The 15,932-nt window shown below is 36.5% G+C and overlaps 1 protein-coding gene across 10 annotated transcripts in view; it reads left to right on the top strand.

Annotated features, from left to right (window-relative positions):
• Positions 1–15,932, top strand: part of ROBO1 (roundabout guidance receptor 1) — a 742,961-nt gene that overhangs the window by 426,678 nt on the left and 300,351 nt on the right. The window lies entirely within an intron of this gene.

Below are 15,932 nucleotides of genomic sequence, written 5' to 3'. Positions count from 1 at the left end.
CAACTAGAAAGACACTTCTGGTAAAACTTAGCAATTAATTTTGATACCCGTTTAAAACAGAGGAACACTCAAGCTGCGCATTGCTCACTGCAGTCAGTGTTGGTTGTAAAATGCTCTCTTGCTGCTGTGTCATACAGTCTCACGTCATTGTCCTGAAGCAAGACAGTATTTTCATTATCAGGGATAATCTGTAATATTCAGGGTGCTGAATTTTAGACGATTTCTCTGTACTGTCCATAAGATTTTACTAGAAAACAAATTTATTTTAAGAATACTCCTGAATCTCCTGTCCAAAGTCTACAGGCTCAAAGTTATGATTGGACATACAAAGATAGATAGACCATTACGAATATTTTTAGAAACTAGTGACACTAAGGTAACAAAATTGTTTAATGTCAAATATTAACATGTGATATCCATGGCAAATTATGCTTTAGTATAAAATGTTTTGGAAGTGATAGCCAAAGAGGTCCAGTGGGGGATCAACAAATCATCTTTTTGTAAGAAGTAGAGAGAAAAAATATTTAGACATTTGAGACTGAGAAATCTACTGCTGTACTTACTAATCTGAGAACGTATTCCCACACTCTCAAATAATACCAGTTTTGCTTTGACGCTTAATTTTCTAAATAACTGGAAGAGTTTTGTTTCACAATCCTAAACAAATGTAATACCATGTCTCATTCTAGGTTAGCTTTGTCTAATTATTTTAATAATATGCTGGGGCTAGCAAGTCCAGTCAGTTGCTCATCTTCTACAACTTACTATTTTTGTCATCGTTAAATGTGTTGTGTGAATAACGGTCACTTGGCTTGGTGTCATGGTAGACGTTCTACATTCTTCAAAATATTTCTCTTTCATAGTGAAGACTGGCATTGTTAATGTGTAAGTTGTAGATTTGTTGGGGTTTTTGTGTGCTTGAATGGTTGGGAATGAGGCTTTTTGTTGTCAATAGTTGCTAATGTTTTGAGGTGATTTTTGCGGTCAGGAAGCTAGCAGGAACCTTGCTATTTCCAAGCAAACTGAAAGGCACCTAAGAATTTTATATGCTGAGGTCCTGACATGTTTTATTTGTGTGTTCTGCTGTATAATCTCATTCTGTAGTGATAACCTTCCTTAACTTTTCACCTGAGTGCCTCTTCATAAAACTGTAAAGCAAATAGTGAAATAACTGAAGTAGTGACTGAGGTGCATTTTGAGTCCAATAAATGGTGTAAACAGAGGAGATTCGAGCGTTTTCCTTTTAGTGACTAGAAGCTTGACCAAAAGGTGAGACTAGAGATACAAAGAAGTACTCTTAAGTATTTTGATAATGAGAGCTGCTTTTAAGGGCAGATAAATTTACTAGTTTATACTTTTTCTTCATACCTTCTTTAGGATTACCTACGTATAGGTCCTCATAGCACTGTTTGACTATAATAGCATGTTACACCCATTGACTGATGTCTCTTAGCTGATTATTGCATCAGCCTTAAATCAGCACTGAATTGGTGTGGGTAGAAGGGTATTTTGTGCAAAGAAGGAAATTGTCTTATGAGAACAAGTATCTTGTTCTGCGGAGATGGGCTGTAGGTGGCAGCCAGCTGTGCTGAATTCATACAGTTGAGAGCTGGTACTGTGGAAAAAATCTCAACAGGTGAAAAAGCAGAGCAGCTGGGAAGCTGCTAATGACTTCGGTTTTCAGTCAATGAGCAGAGTTCTGTTACACTGTTGTTGTATTGTGTTTTGGGGTTTTGTTTTCTTAAAGAGCTAAGTTAATGGTCAGAGTATGGAAAGACTTAGGTCAGATGCTGAAAGCTACCTTTCCCTGAAGATGATGGTAAGTGATTTTGAAATAAGATGGTGGTAAATTTAATTCTGGATGCCAGAGTGTCTCTGTTAGTTGACACAATGAATTCATTGGAATAATTGTGCATTTACCCACAAAAATTCTAAGATACGGTTCTGGAACATCTGCTAGGAGGTACAAGGTAGGTCTCACACCAGGAGTATTTTAATTGGTGTTACAACAGCAGCACAAAGTCAGCCTGTGGCAGAGGTAGGCAAGTATTTATTCTCATATAACTTCCCTGAAGTACTCACTTCAGGTGTAAGTAGTAGGAGCAATGTCCTATGCTTCCATAAAACAATCAAGAGAGGCTTAAGGAAAGTGTATTCTGTTTCTTTTCATGTCTCTTGAAAATAAAGTGGGGAAACTATTTTTCCTGGGAAAGTGAAGGAGTGGGTGAACAACTAATGGGGTTAAATACTGTCAAATGTTTAGAACTGTTCTAGGGTTCTCTGAGATTTGTAGAAATTTTCCATGCCTGTCTTGTTCTGAGTCTTGGGAAAGTTTCTGACCAAGACTGTGTGTATGCATGTGTCTACCATTTTTGTTTTAATCATACACAAATTGGCAATAATAAGATCTGTGAATGGTGTCAGGCCAGTCTTTTAATTTAGAGCCTGCCTGTTACCTGAGCAGCTGCAGTTAAGGGGAAGGTGCAGAATGCTCTGTTCACACCCGTGATCAGAGAAGTTGTTCCCCCATGGCTGAAGACGGAACTGTTTATTGAATGGTACATCCTTAAGGTGGCTTTACCAAAAGAAGAACTCTGCTGAGAAGGGGAATAGAAAACCTTTAGTCTTCACTTTTTTTAGTGGGAAGTAACGTTAACTGTGTTTCCCAGAAACAGAAAATTAGGAAGGAGGATCAACAGTTAATCAGCAGAGGATAAATCTGTAGATCTAAATAAAGGATCAGCATGTTTTAAAAGCTTAAAAAGGAGTTTTGCATCTTTGTGAAAACTGTTTTTCTGGTCCTCAGGCTTACTCATAGTTACTTTCTGTGCCGCTATCTAAAGAACTGCACAGAACTGGAGCACTTTTCCAACTAGCTTTTAGTGAAGTGATGTCAACATGTTTCTGCAGGAGTGAAGGCCTTGATGGTGTAATTTGGGAATATTCTTTACCTTCTGATACAGATGTTGAATACATGGATTTTGATAACAGCAATAGCATTTTTAATGTCATCTTCAACCTCATTGTTAGCACATTTGGTTTTTATCTTAAGAGATTTTTCTTCTATATAAACTATATACAGCTAGTATGTAAAAACATCAGTGTTTGGTATTGTTGGTTTTGTTTTTTTTTTTACACCTCTAAGGTGTTAATTTTCTCAGTCATAATGCTGACATATATAGAATACCTGTATTAGCATATATACTTTCACAAAGTAGTCGATATGTTTCTGAAGATTTCCTTCTTAGTTGGCTTTCAAAGAAATTCCAAAACAAACAATTCAGTTGGCTGACTGGTGGTAGAGGTAAATTCAACAATGTCCTCCCATTCAGCTCTTGTTTTCTTCCACTAGACTTTACACTGTTAGAGGGGCATAGGACTTTGTATGATATTAAATGCTTATATTTACTGAAATTTAAGTAAATCCCTGTAAGTTAAATAAAGCATTTAATTTAAGTATAATTTACTATAAATTCAACTTAGACCAAAATGGCTAGTTGAATATAATATTATTGAAATGTATGAATGTGTTTTTTTTTTAATCAGGAAACAAGCATGTTTTCTGGACTGCTGCAGTCCTGAAATACATATACTTTATTTGATGAGATGCATAGTCAGATATGCAAAATTCTTCAAGCTGCCCTTTTCTGTTGCAAGTATTTGCTCAGTACGGTGTTGCATTACCTTAAGTCTAAAACTAATATAGTGAATGATTAAAATAATATGAACACCCTTTACTGTAGATTGAAGATCTGTAAAGCTGACAAGCCTGTGCTGAGCTCTGGGATTTTAAAATCTTAAACTTAATATTATATTTTTTTTCGCCCTGCCTAGTGAATTAGCAGTTAGATAAGCTCAATTTCGGAACAACCTGTCTTCTGGGGTGTGCAGTGCACGGTATAGCAAGGGTCAGTTTCCAACCAAGGAAACCTGAAGCCATCCCTGGCAGTCATGTGAGAGAACTGTGTGGTCTATACACTTTTGTTATTACTCTTGTTAAGTAGTCTTTGTCTTCCGCTTCTTTAAGTGTCTTGTACATAAATCAGAATTGTGATTTCTTTAGTACTGTTAAACTGTTTCATGCTAGTAATGCATTAGAACTTGCTTGGCTGGCATTTTTGTGTGTTCTGAAATTTGCATATCCCCGGGGAAGATATTTATTTTTCATTCTGGGTTAGCTATATTGCATCTTATCTAATTGCTTAACTGCCTTTACATTGAAGATTAGACATATAAAGCGGTTCATGGTTTTAAATTCATGTATAGAAGACTTTAGTTTTACTGTTTGCTTCGACACTACCATAATAGATATTAAGTTTCTCATTTTAGAAATTAGGATTATAATATATGGCCAAGGATATAATGTAGGCCTAAAGCTATGCACGGGATGAACTTACCTTTCTTTTGGAAGTAGGTAAAGGGGAAAAGAAATGGTGTTTTGATAGTCATCAGATGGATATGGTTGAAAGAGTGGTTTGATTTTCAGTAAGCAGTAAAACTCAGATTTTTTTGTAATTCGGGATGTTGTGAGTTCAATTCCCAATTGAATTTGGGAAACTACAGCTAAATCGCAGGAAGTGTTTGACTTTATCTTCAGTTGTGGATGTTTATGGGTCACTGAGTACTTGGCCCATCTGAAAATTGAGATTGTGGTGAACATTTCCTTCAGAGCCAATTAACTGAAAAAAGCTGTATACCTTTGAATTTGCATGTGAATCTATATCTCCGTGTAAGGTGATAAGCCAATAAAAGATGTGCTTCAGTATGTATTCTTTTAGAATCTTCTCAGCTTGTCCCATTTGTAATGTGTTTTACTAACATCACTTTTCAACCTAGACATCTCCTGTTGGTCAAATAAACCCAAGGTAAGGATAGCAGCCTCCAAATCAAAAAACAGGTTGTGCCTGTATAATACAGGGTCATAAAATACAGATTCTGGATCAAATGTTCTGCAGTGTCACTAATCCTTTTCTTCTTTTTCTTCTATCAGAATTTCTTGGTACCCGATATTAAACTTGGCACTTGGTCTAGCTTTGTGCTGGGAGATGTCTTGGATGCTAGGCAGGTTCAGAACTGAGATTTGCAAATTCTGAATGTTTCCCCACCCCCACCCCCCCACCCGCCTCCTACTTACAGAACAACTCTGTCAGTACAACTTTCTAATATTGGAATATAGCTGTTGCCCTAGGTACAACAGTTGGTGGATACTCCACAGTCAAGTGTTTAATGGTAGGTGGTGATAAAGGGAAAAAAAAAAAATATTGCAAAATAGTGTAAGGAAATAAGGAAAAAAGAAAACAAGATAAGGGCAGTAACAAATTATTTCACCTTTTGCTACCCAAACTAGGAGCTCTCACTGGAGAGGTTAGAGTTCGGGACTGTGATGCTGTTGCAGCAGAATATAGGAGAGTGGATGTTTATAATGAACAAGCTTAATGAAAAGGTGTCTGATGTAACTGTGGAATGGAACTGTGCTACTGCTCAGGCATAAAAGTGATTGGCAGGAGGCCCCATGCAAGGAGTAAAATCCTGTCTCCACCAATGTGGAAAATTATGGTTTCAACTGCAAAAGGAGGTAAAGCTTGGAAGGAATTAGCATATCTCTAGCACTGAGTGGCATCTGGAACTGAATGGCTGGGTTAAATCATTCAGTAGTGATTAATGAGACTGATTGCTTAGGTTATACAGCCCTTAAAAATTAAAAGGAATAATTTCAAACTAGATGCAAAGCAGAAAGAAGGAACCATTACTACTATTGACCTCTTCAATACAGTAGGTGAAGGAAAGTTTTACCTGCTTTGATACAAAGAGAAATCTGTTATGTGCACTGTTAAGTTTAGAAACTAAGAATTTAACTTTTGACGATTGTTCTGAGGAATACTTGGTGACTTTAAATGTGTATGCAGCAGTCGGAGCCTTGACATGGGAAGGAGTGTGCAGGATGGAGAATTTTGCTGCTGCTAGGTACTTTGCTTCTTGGGAAACTTCAGAACAATTATTTCTATTTTCACTCTCACTCAGGAGTGTTAATCTGTATTGCCTGTAAGGAAAACAAAATATTGAAACATATAAAGTGAAACAAAATTAAGAGACATGCAGAGTACTTTTAACTTGAGCATGGTTCTGGAAGTTACTTAGCTGAATGGTAATGCCGTTTGGTATCACATCAGGAGTAATGCTCAAAATGTTCAAAGGCTGTCATTCCATAGGAAGATTATAGTACTGATACATACACGCATCTGTTTACTTCCAGGTTTTTAGTGGAGGGAATAGAGAAACCAGTGAAGTGTGTGTTCAGGTGTTGAATTTTCCAGAAATGTAAAAAGAAGCAAACAGTTGTATCATAAATGATGCCAGTGATTAAAATGGTTGACCTTTCTGCAGCAAATTCATGGGGGTAGAAAATGAAGGGCCTAACTCCCTTTTTAGAATAAGATATTATCCCGCTGGGGCTTATTGCTGCAAATATTAAAATAGAATTCAGCTTTAATCTCTACCAGCTAGGGGCTGAGGTTCCCTGAACTGCATTGCTGAGAAATCTCTGCTCACAACATTTTTGGCTTCTGGATTGCCAGTTTTCCTGCTTGTTTAATGTCCGTCTCAATTTTCTTTAAATTTAGGGTTTTTTTTCCCCTGAGGAGTGTCCAGCAGAAAGCGAGGAAGTAGGACTTCTTAAAGCTAAATGATTGCTTCTTTCCCATCCATACGTCTATGTGGTAGCTGCCACCATAATGTGGAACAAGACTATTTAATTCCCTCCCACTACCCCCCAACTCCCTAATACTCCAGGTCACATGGAGGGTTTTTTTCCCTGCCTTTGCTGGGATAGCCCAGCTAAGAAGTTTGGCAGATTTAGGTTGACCCAGTGTTTAATGTTGTGACCAGAAAGAATACATGATATTTATACAGTCGGCTTTTGGTGGTTTTTTTTTTTGTTTTTTTTTTTTTTTTTTGTTTTTTTTTTTTCTCGGACTATAGGATTATTGATATTGTTGATGTTTGGTTTTGACTGTTAAATGTGGGTGTGTGGTTGTGTGGGGTTTTTTTGTTGTGTTTTTTTTTTTTTTTTTTTTTTTGTGGTGCTGAATTACTATTTAAATGTCAATGAAGTCAATTGTTACTATTCCAAAAAGACTGGCTTAATGTCTGCACTCAGATTATTTTGTGTTCGGGAATGATATTTCTGTCTTTGAAGGATTTTACATTTTATTTTACATCAGTTTACAGAAAGACACATTTTGTTTGTCTGTTACCTTATTGCAGGAAGGAAAGCAACAACCTCACAGCTAAAAACTTGTGGTGACCTACAGTCCAGTAATAATTAGAATTAAACAGAGTTAGTCATTTAACTTGGTCGTTTCATCACAGTTCCTGTAGGCTTGCAGCTGATCATTTTGAATCTCATAAAAAGAAATTTTATTTTACTCACCTTACCCAGGTCAAGTAAAAAGCCACATCAAGTTAATGAATCCTTTTCTTTGCAATGAACTGAACGTGGCATTTGTTTTTGTTCTGGCAGTCATGAAATCACAGGGTGTTGGCGACAAGTCCATTATTGGCTCTGTGCACTGTTTCTGAGGGCTTTTACTCCACCCAACGCATTATGTGTGCAGACTGCAATGTACTTGTTAAAACTTGTTTTAAAATGAGGATTCTTTTTTTTTTAAAAAAAAAAAGCAGTAATAAAGAGAAAATAAAAATAGCTACCTGTTCATTAGCATAAATTAAAAGAGAAACAGCAGCTCATTCATTTTGTGGCCTGAGGAAGAAAAAACCTGGATGAATTCTTGGCCCTTGAAAGGCAAAGGAGGTTTAACTATTGATTTCATTTTTTACCTTGTCTTGCAAATACTCAAGTTGTGCACCGTTCTTCGTCATGTGATATTACATAGAAAAACCTAATAGTGGGGAAAAAGAGATGATTAATAGTGTCACTTCTAAACTTTAAAAGTGAGGAAATTTTGAAGACTAATAAAATTCTTCAATTTAGCTTCCATGTTTGTCATTGATTGCAAGGCTGGATTTATTGCATAGTTGTGCTATTGGTATCTTTCCTGTGGTGGTCGTTAATTCCCCTGCTTCCTCAAAACCCAAACTGGTTTTGTTTTAGCTCCTCATTTTTATCTGCTTTGTTTGATTTTTGTTTGTGTCCCTAATAACTTATTTCAAAGCACTTCTGGCTTTTAAATTTTCATGTGCTGTATAATATCCTCTTTTTCTGTGGTGCTTAGCTGGAATTGTGAGAGTAGTATAATACATAAATCTAGAGTTTCTTCTACACAGTACTGATTTTTTCTGTTCTTTTTTTAGATAGCAAAAATACTCAAGTATTGGTGTTGCTCAGCTTTGAAAATTAATACAGTCTGCTTCCTACTAGCACAATGTTTGAAGGGAGCGTAATATAGTATAAGCGAAGTGTTAAGCACTGATCACTTAAAGAAAAAAAAGGCCATTTAAAATAATAATGTGCTCATCAACTTTTAGAACATGCTGTTTACAAATTTCTAGATATTTTTTTTTCCCCTGGAGTTTTAAATTACAGAAAAAATAAAGCCAAACTGTGACTAGTCTTTTTCCTAAAAGTACCAGGTGTCTGATCAATAGCATGTGCTGGGAAGCATGAATTTAATCTCTGAGGAGAATTAAAATGCACTCATTTTCAACTTTGGTAAGCTACACATTCTGTGTCTTGTTTTGTTTTCCTTTTCAGCTGGGTAATGCTAGGTAGAATTTTGTTATTTTGCTACTGATTTAAGACACAGATATGTACATATTTTTCTTCAGGCTTTTAAGGGCTCAAGTTTAAGTGGTAGATCATTATTCTACGCATCAAAAGTGAAGGGTGATTAACTCCGTCTGGGTGCATGCAGTGTAATTTTAGAGGCTACAAATGTTGTTACAAGTCAGGTTAAGGTTTAAAGGTGAAAGTTTGCCTGAATGAGTTTTACAGCGTTAAGTTAATGTATACAAACAAAGAAACTCTTGTTTTCTACCCGTTTATGTCTAGTGAGCAAGCAGCTCATGTGGTACAGAAAAGAAAATGTGAAGATTGTGTAGTTTGCCATAAACTTCAAACTACATATTTCTTATTTCAATTTAGAAATCCCATTAAATAAACTGAATCTAATACAGCTTTTATTTAGGCTGTTCATCTTCTAAATGTAAAATGAAAGGATAATGGCTTTAAACAATGTGATAATGATAAACTAAATGATAATGGCTTTAAAGTATTACAGCTTAACTTCTAACATTAATGTATTTTTGTAGATTTCCTCATCTGCCATTAAATAATTTTAAGAACCTTTTGAGATAAGACCCTAATACCCCCCAAGTGTGTTTAAGCTTTTCTTCTAGATAGTTCTAAAGTTGCATTCCTAACTTTGCTTTTCACTCAATTCTCTAATTTACTAATGAAAATTCAAGTTCAACAGTGTGTGAGAAGAGAATGAGTGTTCTTTGAGTGACAGGGAAGTTATGAAGAAAGGCTGGATTTATTTATTTATATATTTTTTTAAGATATCTACCTGGTTCGTGATATTATAATTGTGAGTAATGAGACAGGTAGGACCTGTCCCTCTCTGTGTGCTCCCCCTGCATCCTTAAGAGCCAAGCAATTTGGAAGCTTCTTTGAATTTCTGTGATGGATTCCATTTACATCAGATAAAAGCTAAATGGTGTGGATTTTTATAGGGCTGTATACTAGTGAAAGAAGCTGTTCAGCTGCATCTGAAGAAGTGATCCAGTCTGACAGCAATTCTGATTGCAAAAGCCAGGGTGTATAAATGGAATAAAACAAAATGGAAGTGATTAACAGGAATAAAAATAAACAGCTTTTGGTCTTGGTAAATGATACCTTTAAAGCACGGCAGCCTTGTTGAACATAATTAAAGTTGTAAGAACTGGGGTAGGGTGAGTGGGCTCTATTCTCTGAGGTCATGATGGCGATACAGAGGTCAGGATTTTGCACTTAGTCTTATGTAAACAATGTCATGCCCTGGTAAGTATAAGAATTGATTTAACAAAGTTAAGCTAATTAAAAAAAAAAAAAAAAAAACACACCAAAACAAAGGTGCACTCATTTGATATCAAAATTTGACTGTAACCTCTGTATCCTCACTTAACCAGGTAATGAGGAAAAGTAGGAAATACAAGCTTTTATTCACGCTTGCTGGGGGATGCCCGTTGCTACTGAGTGAGTCTGTGGTGCCAGGCTTTGCACAGTAACATTGCTGTAGCTTTCCCAGAGCCTGCTCCTTATAATCTGCAGGTAGGCAGTTGTTTGTTTTTGCCTCCAGTTCAAAATGAGACTTCTTCTTAGAACTTTTATTTCTAGTTCTGTCTATTGAGCATTACTTTGCTGTGGAGCTTGTGTGTTTATCAGTCTTGCACTCATGAATGGTGCTGTGTATCTCCCCAGGTATATTAACTCTTTATTTAGTTCCAGTGGTTGTGTAGTTTGGTTGCTTTTTCACCCTCTATTAGTGGTTTGGATTATGTATTCAGATACACATTTGTGTATGGTAGAAAAGAAATTCAAGGGTGTGGAGGTATCCTAGCAGGTGTCCCTTCTGAATTACATGAATTTTACTTCTTTTTCCCTGCCTCATCTCTGACTCCTTTGTGTAGAGCCTCCTTTCATTACTGTACATGACCAGTCAGAAGGAACCACCAGCTCCAGACAGAACATGTCTCTGACTGTTAAAAGAAGGATAGCTGGCAAAAGCCGTAAGAATTCAGTTGAAAATGGGGTTCTGTAACTTAGTCTGGCAAGCACAGGCACCACTCCCTCCCAGAACTTTTCAAGGGCAGTTGCTCAGGCTTTCACACGCTTCGTCTAGTCATCCACCAGCTGTGAGCTGGCAGGGGCTGACCAGTTCAGAAGTTGCTGTTTGTATAAGCTGTCGCTTTGTTATCACTGCAATGTACGGAGGGCTGCAAGCCCTCAGAGAAGAGGAAGATGGGTGTTCAGCATGAGGATTAAGTATACCGAAGAAATACACTGCAGTTCCTGGCTCCAGCTGTCTTGAGGCAGCTCTTCCCTGGTGTGAAATGCTGCCTTAATGTAGGTCAGCTTTAACTGTTGTAAATGAGTGTAGTTCTAGTGAAGTCAATGAGCCGGTGTTAATTTACTTCACTTGAGAATCTGTCCAAGTAGATGAGCAACTGGCAAAGTCTAAGGCAAGCACTTATCCCACGAGTGGTTCAAATCAGTTAGGTGTTTTGTATTTGTTTTCTTCTCTTCTGAGGAAGAAGTTAACATTCCTACATCCTGATTGTGTTTATTGCAAGTAGAATTGTGTTCACAAACAAACGTTTATAAACTGTTGCTGTTTTGGAAATAAAGAGATAATAAGTACTTCAGCATTTCATTCCAGATCCTCTCCTTACTAATAAAATGAGTGGGTGATCTGAACTCAGTTGAAAAATAGTTGAAATCACAAAACTGTCAATCATCACTCTGCATGACTGACATAATTAGCAGCTTCTGTGTGGAAAAGGCTGAAGATTGCTTTTAGCGGAGACTGCTAGCACTTGACCTGTCCTATTCACAGAACAGAGGCATCACTTACCCAGGAGTTTTGAAACGCTGTGTTTTGCCCCCAAAGAGCTTATTATAGTGGTGTTTACCTGACACTTATATAGCAGAAGGGAGAGGATATAGACTAGTTAAGCCTTTGGTGAGGCTCATGAGAATGAGTTCTGTCTGTTCAGAACTGCTTCACAAAAGACAGACTTGGATCAGCCTAGTCCCTGTAGATACAAATACACGTTAGAGAAAGTTGCAAGACATTAACATTTAACGTTTTCAGTTGTTTAAAAAAAAAAAAAATGGCCTTACAGGTCAAATGAAAATTATGGCCCTTTTGGCAAGCTGAATGAAAAAGCTGGTGACTTCAAAAACCACATCAGAGTAACTAAGCCATTAAGAGTTTCCTAATCTAGTGTTATCAAGTGATGATCTCTGTAAGTCTCAGAGAGCAGTCAGATGCTTTTAGTACTGGATTTAAAGATGTGCAAAAAGGAGACCCCCCCTTATTTCTATAGCCTACTACATATCTACTTGTTGGAAGAGTGTGCAGTGCATTAGGAAAGAAAATTCCAACTGACTCTTGGTTTTGTTGTTGTCCTGAACAATTCAGCGCTAACCAGAGACTCTAGGTCTAGACGCTTCCAACTGATGGGATGATTTTGTTATCTAGATTTCTTGATGTTCTTAGTGTTTGCAGGACTGGAGAGGTTTATTTGGTTCAGCTTCAATTGCAGCTCTTTACTGCCCAGTATTTTGGTTCCTCCTGCAAGCAGATTTATTGAAGTCTTTTACTTAAGGTGCTTTGCATACCAATTGCTGTGCATTTACACTAGGTGCAACCATGTAAAATGTTTACTCTTTAACGTGTACTTCCTATTTTTTGTGATCAATTAGTACCAGGAATAAGGCAGTGTACTACTTAAATCTTCATAAACATATACTCAAGGAAGACTTGTAATAATCAAAAGAATTGCTGTATGCAGAATGCCACATCTTGTATAAGACTGAAAGTATGTGGAGATTTGCTCCTTTACCCCATCCACTGGCACTTAAAATGAAATGTTTAGCCTAGAGCGTGTTCTGGATATTTCCAAATGTATAGAGTATCATCACATTGGGTTTTTTTGTGAGTGGTTGATACTCCTAGGTGGAAGGCTTGGTTGTATCCTGGTTCACTGTTTAAGACTAGTTGCCATTTGTAGCTAGGACTTCTTGTAAGAGGATCTTTGATTCATCAGACATTTCATCTGTCAGCTGTATAACTTAAGGTGATGTAAAGAAGAACAAAGTCAAATGCAAAGATAGATTCCTCAGTACTTCTTTATACCAGGTCTGTAATGTGCTTTGCATATGTAAGAAAACTGAGTATCATGGTTTTGTGTTTAGGGTAACCTAAGCATGGGTTTTCCTGTTAAATTCTCAAGGGTTGCAGAGATAAGTCAGGTGTCAGTCACATTTGTCTGTGATGAGAAAGCATACTGCAGGCACAGGGTACCTGTGGTTTTGTTGGTTTTTTTGGCATCACCTTCACAGCATGTGAATTCTCTTGCCTTCTGTACATCAGCTGGACAGCAGATGCAGTGGTCCAGAGGTCTGCTCTGAGCTACGTGCCTGCTGATTAGGAAGTCACTTTCTAGGTCCAAGTCAGTTGGAATTTGAAGGCATTTGTATGTCAGCAGTTTGAGAAACAGCGTTTACACAGCAAGCATGATTGTCAAGAGTAATGAAGATGGAGAATTAGAGACCTGTAGGTCCTCAGTGACATGTGATCTCTGCTAATTATTCAGAAAAGCCTTGTGTACTGGACTTCCTCAGCAGTTCTTTCCTACCTGATTTGAGATTCCTTAACATGGGTAGTGTTGTGGGAGGCTGCAACAGAAAATCTCTTGGTTTGACTTAGTTGTGTGGTTGCTCTGTCATTTAATGATTTGCGTAGTGTTTTCTTTCTGTGTTTTTTTTTTTTTTAACTGTCTATACAGACGTTTTGCTTGCCCTGCCCTGCTTATAGGGTTTTATTTTAATTACAGCTTGAGCTAACTTTTCTTTGAACATGTTAAGGTATGTTTCTGTAATACATATGTATTTTTTAAGTCAGATATTATATAATGTATCTGGTATGTTTTGGAACCTGCATAGTTCCCTGGCAACTGTTAGGCAAAATAATGCCTTTATGTATATTGTATGTAGTGTAGGAAATTATTATTTTACTCTTAAGTTACATATGAGTTAATTTTTTTTAAAAAAATATGAAGTAATACCCTTGGGGATAAAGTAGAATCAGAAGCCATTTCTGTGTAAGAAGTTGGTTTAAGTATTATCAGTGTTAATACTGCAATTTTGGGCAGTCCTAAGGGCTAAAGCCCAGTTTTGGGGCTGGTGTCAGACAGGACTCTTAAAGTTTGTTATTTTATGCTATTGCAGACCAAGTCAGTATAGTAGAGGCCTATTTGTATCTGAGTAGGAATTAAGCTAAAGGAAACAATGTTTCCACAATTTGATTGTGAGAAAGTGTCAGAAAGCATGCCAGTATAGGCTCCTGCCGGAAAGGTTACATGTAAAACTTGGCAGTTTTCATGGATAAGGGTCAGTTCCAGAGATTATATCCAGTTTATAACCACATAGACTTAAAAATATTAAGTGAGCAAAAATTCTGGGAAAAATATGAAAAGTGAATTGGAGTTTTTTTCTGAACTGAAACCTAACTAGAGCATCAAACTGCATCAAACTCTTTAATTAGTTTGTTGTTTTTTTTTTAAACTTTACTGTCAACAGCCATTCAGTTCATGTATTCACCCCTTCTTCCTAGTGCATTATATCAGCAGATATGTAATGTTAGGACTCTGTTTTAATTAGCTGGAATCTAGAAAGATTAGGTAGGGTTTTTTGTCGCTTCTGTTTCACATTGACTGAGTAAGGATGCTTTATGGGCTCATTTGGTTTGACCTAGTACAAATAGCTGCCTGTTTATGTAACAACAAAGGCTAACTTAAGGTTCAGGTTGGTTTTGTGTTGGTTTTTTGTGTGGTTGTGTTGTGTTATGGTTTGGGTTGTGTTTCTTCGGGTTTTTGTTTGCATTTTTGGGTGTTTTTTTGTTTGTTTTGTTTTGTTTTTTTAATGGGATTAAGTAATCACTAATTAGAACCCCATGAAAGTCATGGAAGAGGGTCACAGTACCAAACCTTCAGAAGCAATAGTAGTCTGGGAAGTATTCAGCAGTTTAGGTAATTAATGCCTTAACTGCATTAAGCTGTTGATATATTGGCCAGCTTTAATTATGTGCATTCAATAAAAAGTAGATGTTGCTCAAGCTGTGTTTGTTTCTTTAGGAAGTGTTTCTACCATAAAGAGAATTGATAGAGAATTTGAAGAACGGATTTATTAAAATAGCTATGTATTGGCTGTTGAAATCATATTTTCCCTTCTTTGGTGTAGCCTTGGAGCAAGACCACATTCGACATCTTGAAACTAACAGTGTATCCAATACTATCTTGCCATCATAAGAAAGTGGTTTTAGTCTCACAGTTGAAGGAATGTTGTGTTAGGGATAAATATTTTGTATATCCTTTAACAATGAAGCACTGTTCTGTTTGTTGTTTTTGTGTGTATGTATGTACATTTAGACATGTGACTCATTATTGTACAATAAAGAAATATTTGATGGAATTCTTTATCTATCCACAATGCATTTATCTACTATCATAGATTATTAAGAAGGATTGGATACTCACTTCACTTCATCTTCCCTGCTGATGTGTATTATATGGAACTCTAATGACATTTGATTGTTAAAATGTTACAAGTGCTCTTCCTGTGAAGGTTTGGTTACTTCAAGCTGTAGTTGGAAGTATGAGTTGGATTTGCTTGTCTGTGGTAGGAATGCTAGCATGATGTTGAGTTTACAATAGGCAGAAATGTTACTAACAAAAAAAAGCAAGCAATAATTTTTGATCTATAATTTTTGTTACTACCTTATTATTTTGGAATTGTACATGAAGTTTCACACCAGCATGAAATTTGAGTGTTAATCATACCACTTTTAGTATAATATTTGTGGCTGAAATCTACGATGTTATACATTTTCTCAACATAATTAAAAGAAAAAAAGTGCAGGTGTTAATTTTAGGAGCAGCAGGAAGAGAATAATTATCTAGATAATACTTAGTAATACTTTTCCTGTCACTGGATTAAGTATACCTGCACCACAGTAGTAAAATCTTAAGTATTTTGATAGTATTTTTAATTCTTTTTTCACTTTGAACAGTCTTAAGGAGTAAACCTTGTAAGCAGAATTTATATTAGTTTCTAAAGATAAGCTCTCTATCTCTTTCCTTGCTTTTTAGGACATGAAAACAATTTGTCATGGGAATAGACTTCAAAGTTCAGTCTGTAAATTTGATTAAAA

This window comes from Falco punctatus (genome assembly GCF_963210335.1).
Source record: "Falco punctatus genome assembly, chromosome: 2".
Classification (NCBI taxonomy): Eukaryota; Metazoa; Chordata; class Aves; order Falconiformes; family Falconidae; genus Falco; species Falco punctatus.
This window is presented reverse-complemented; position numbering and strand designations above follow the sequence as displayed.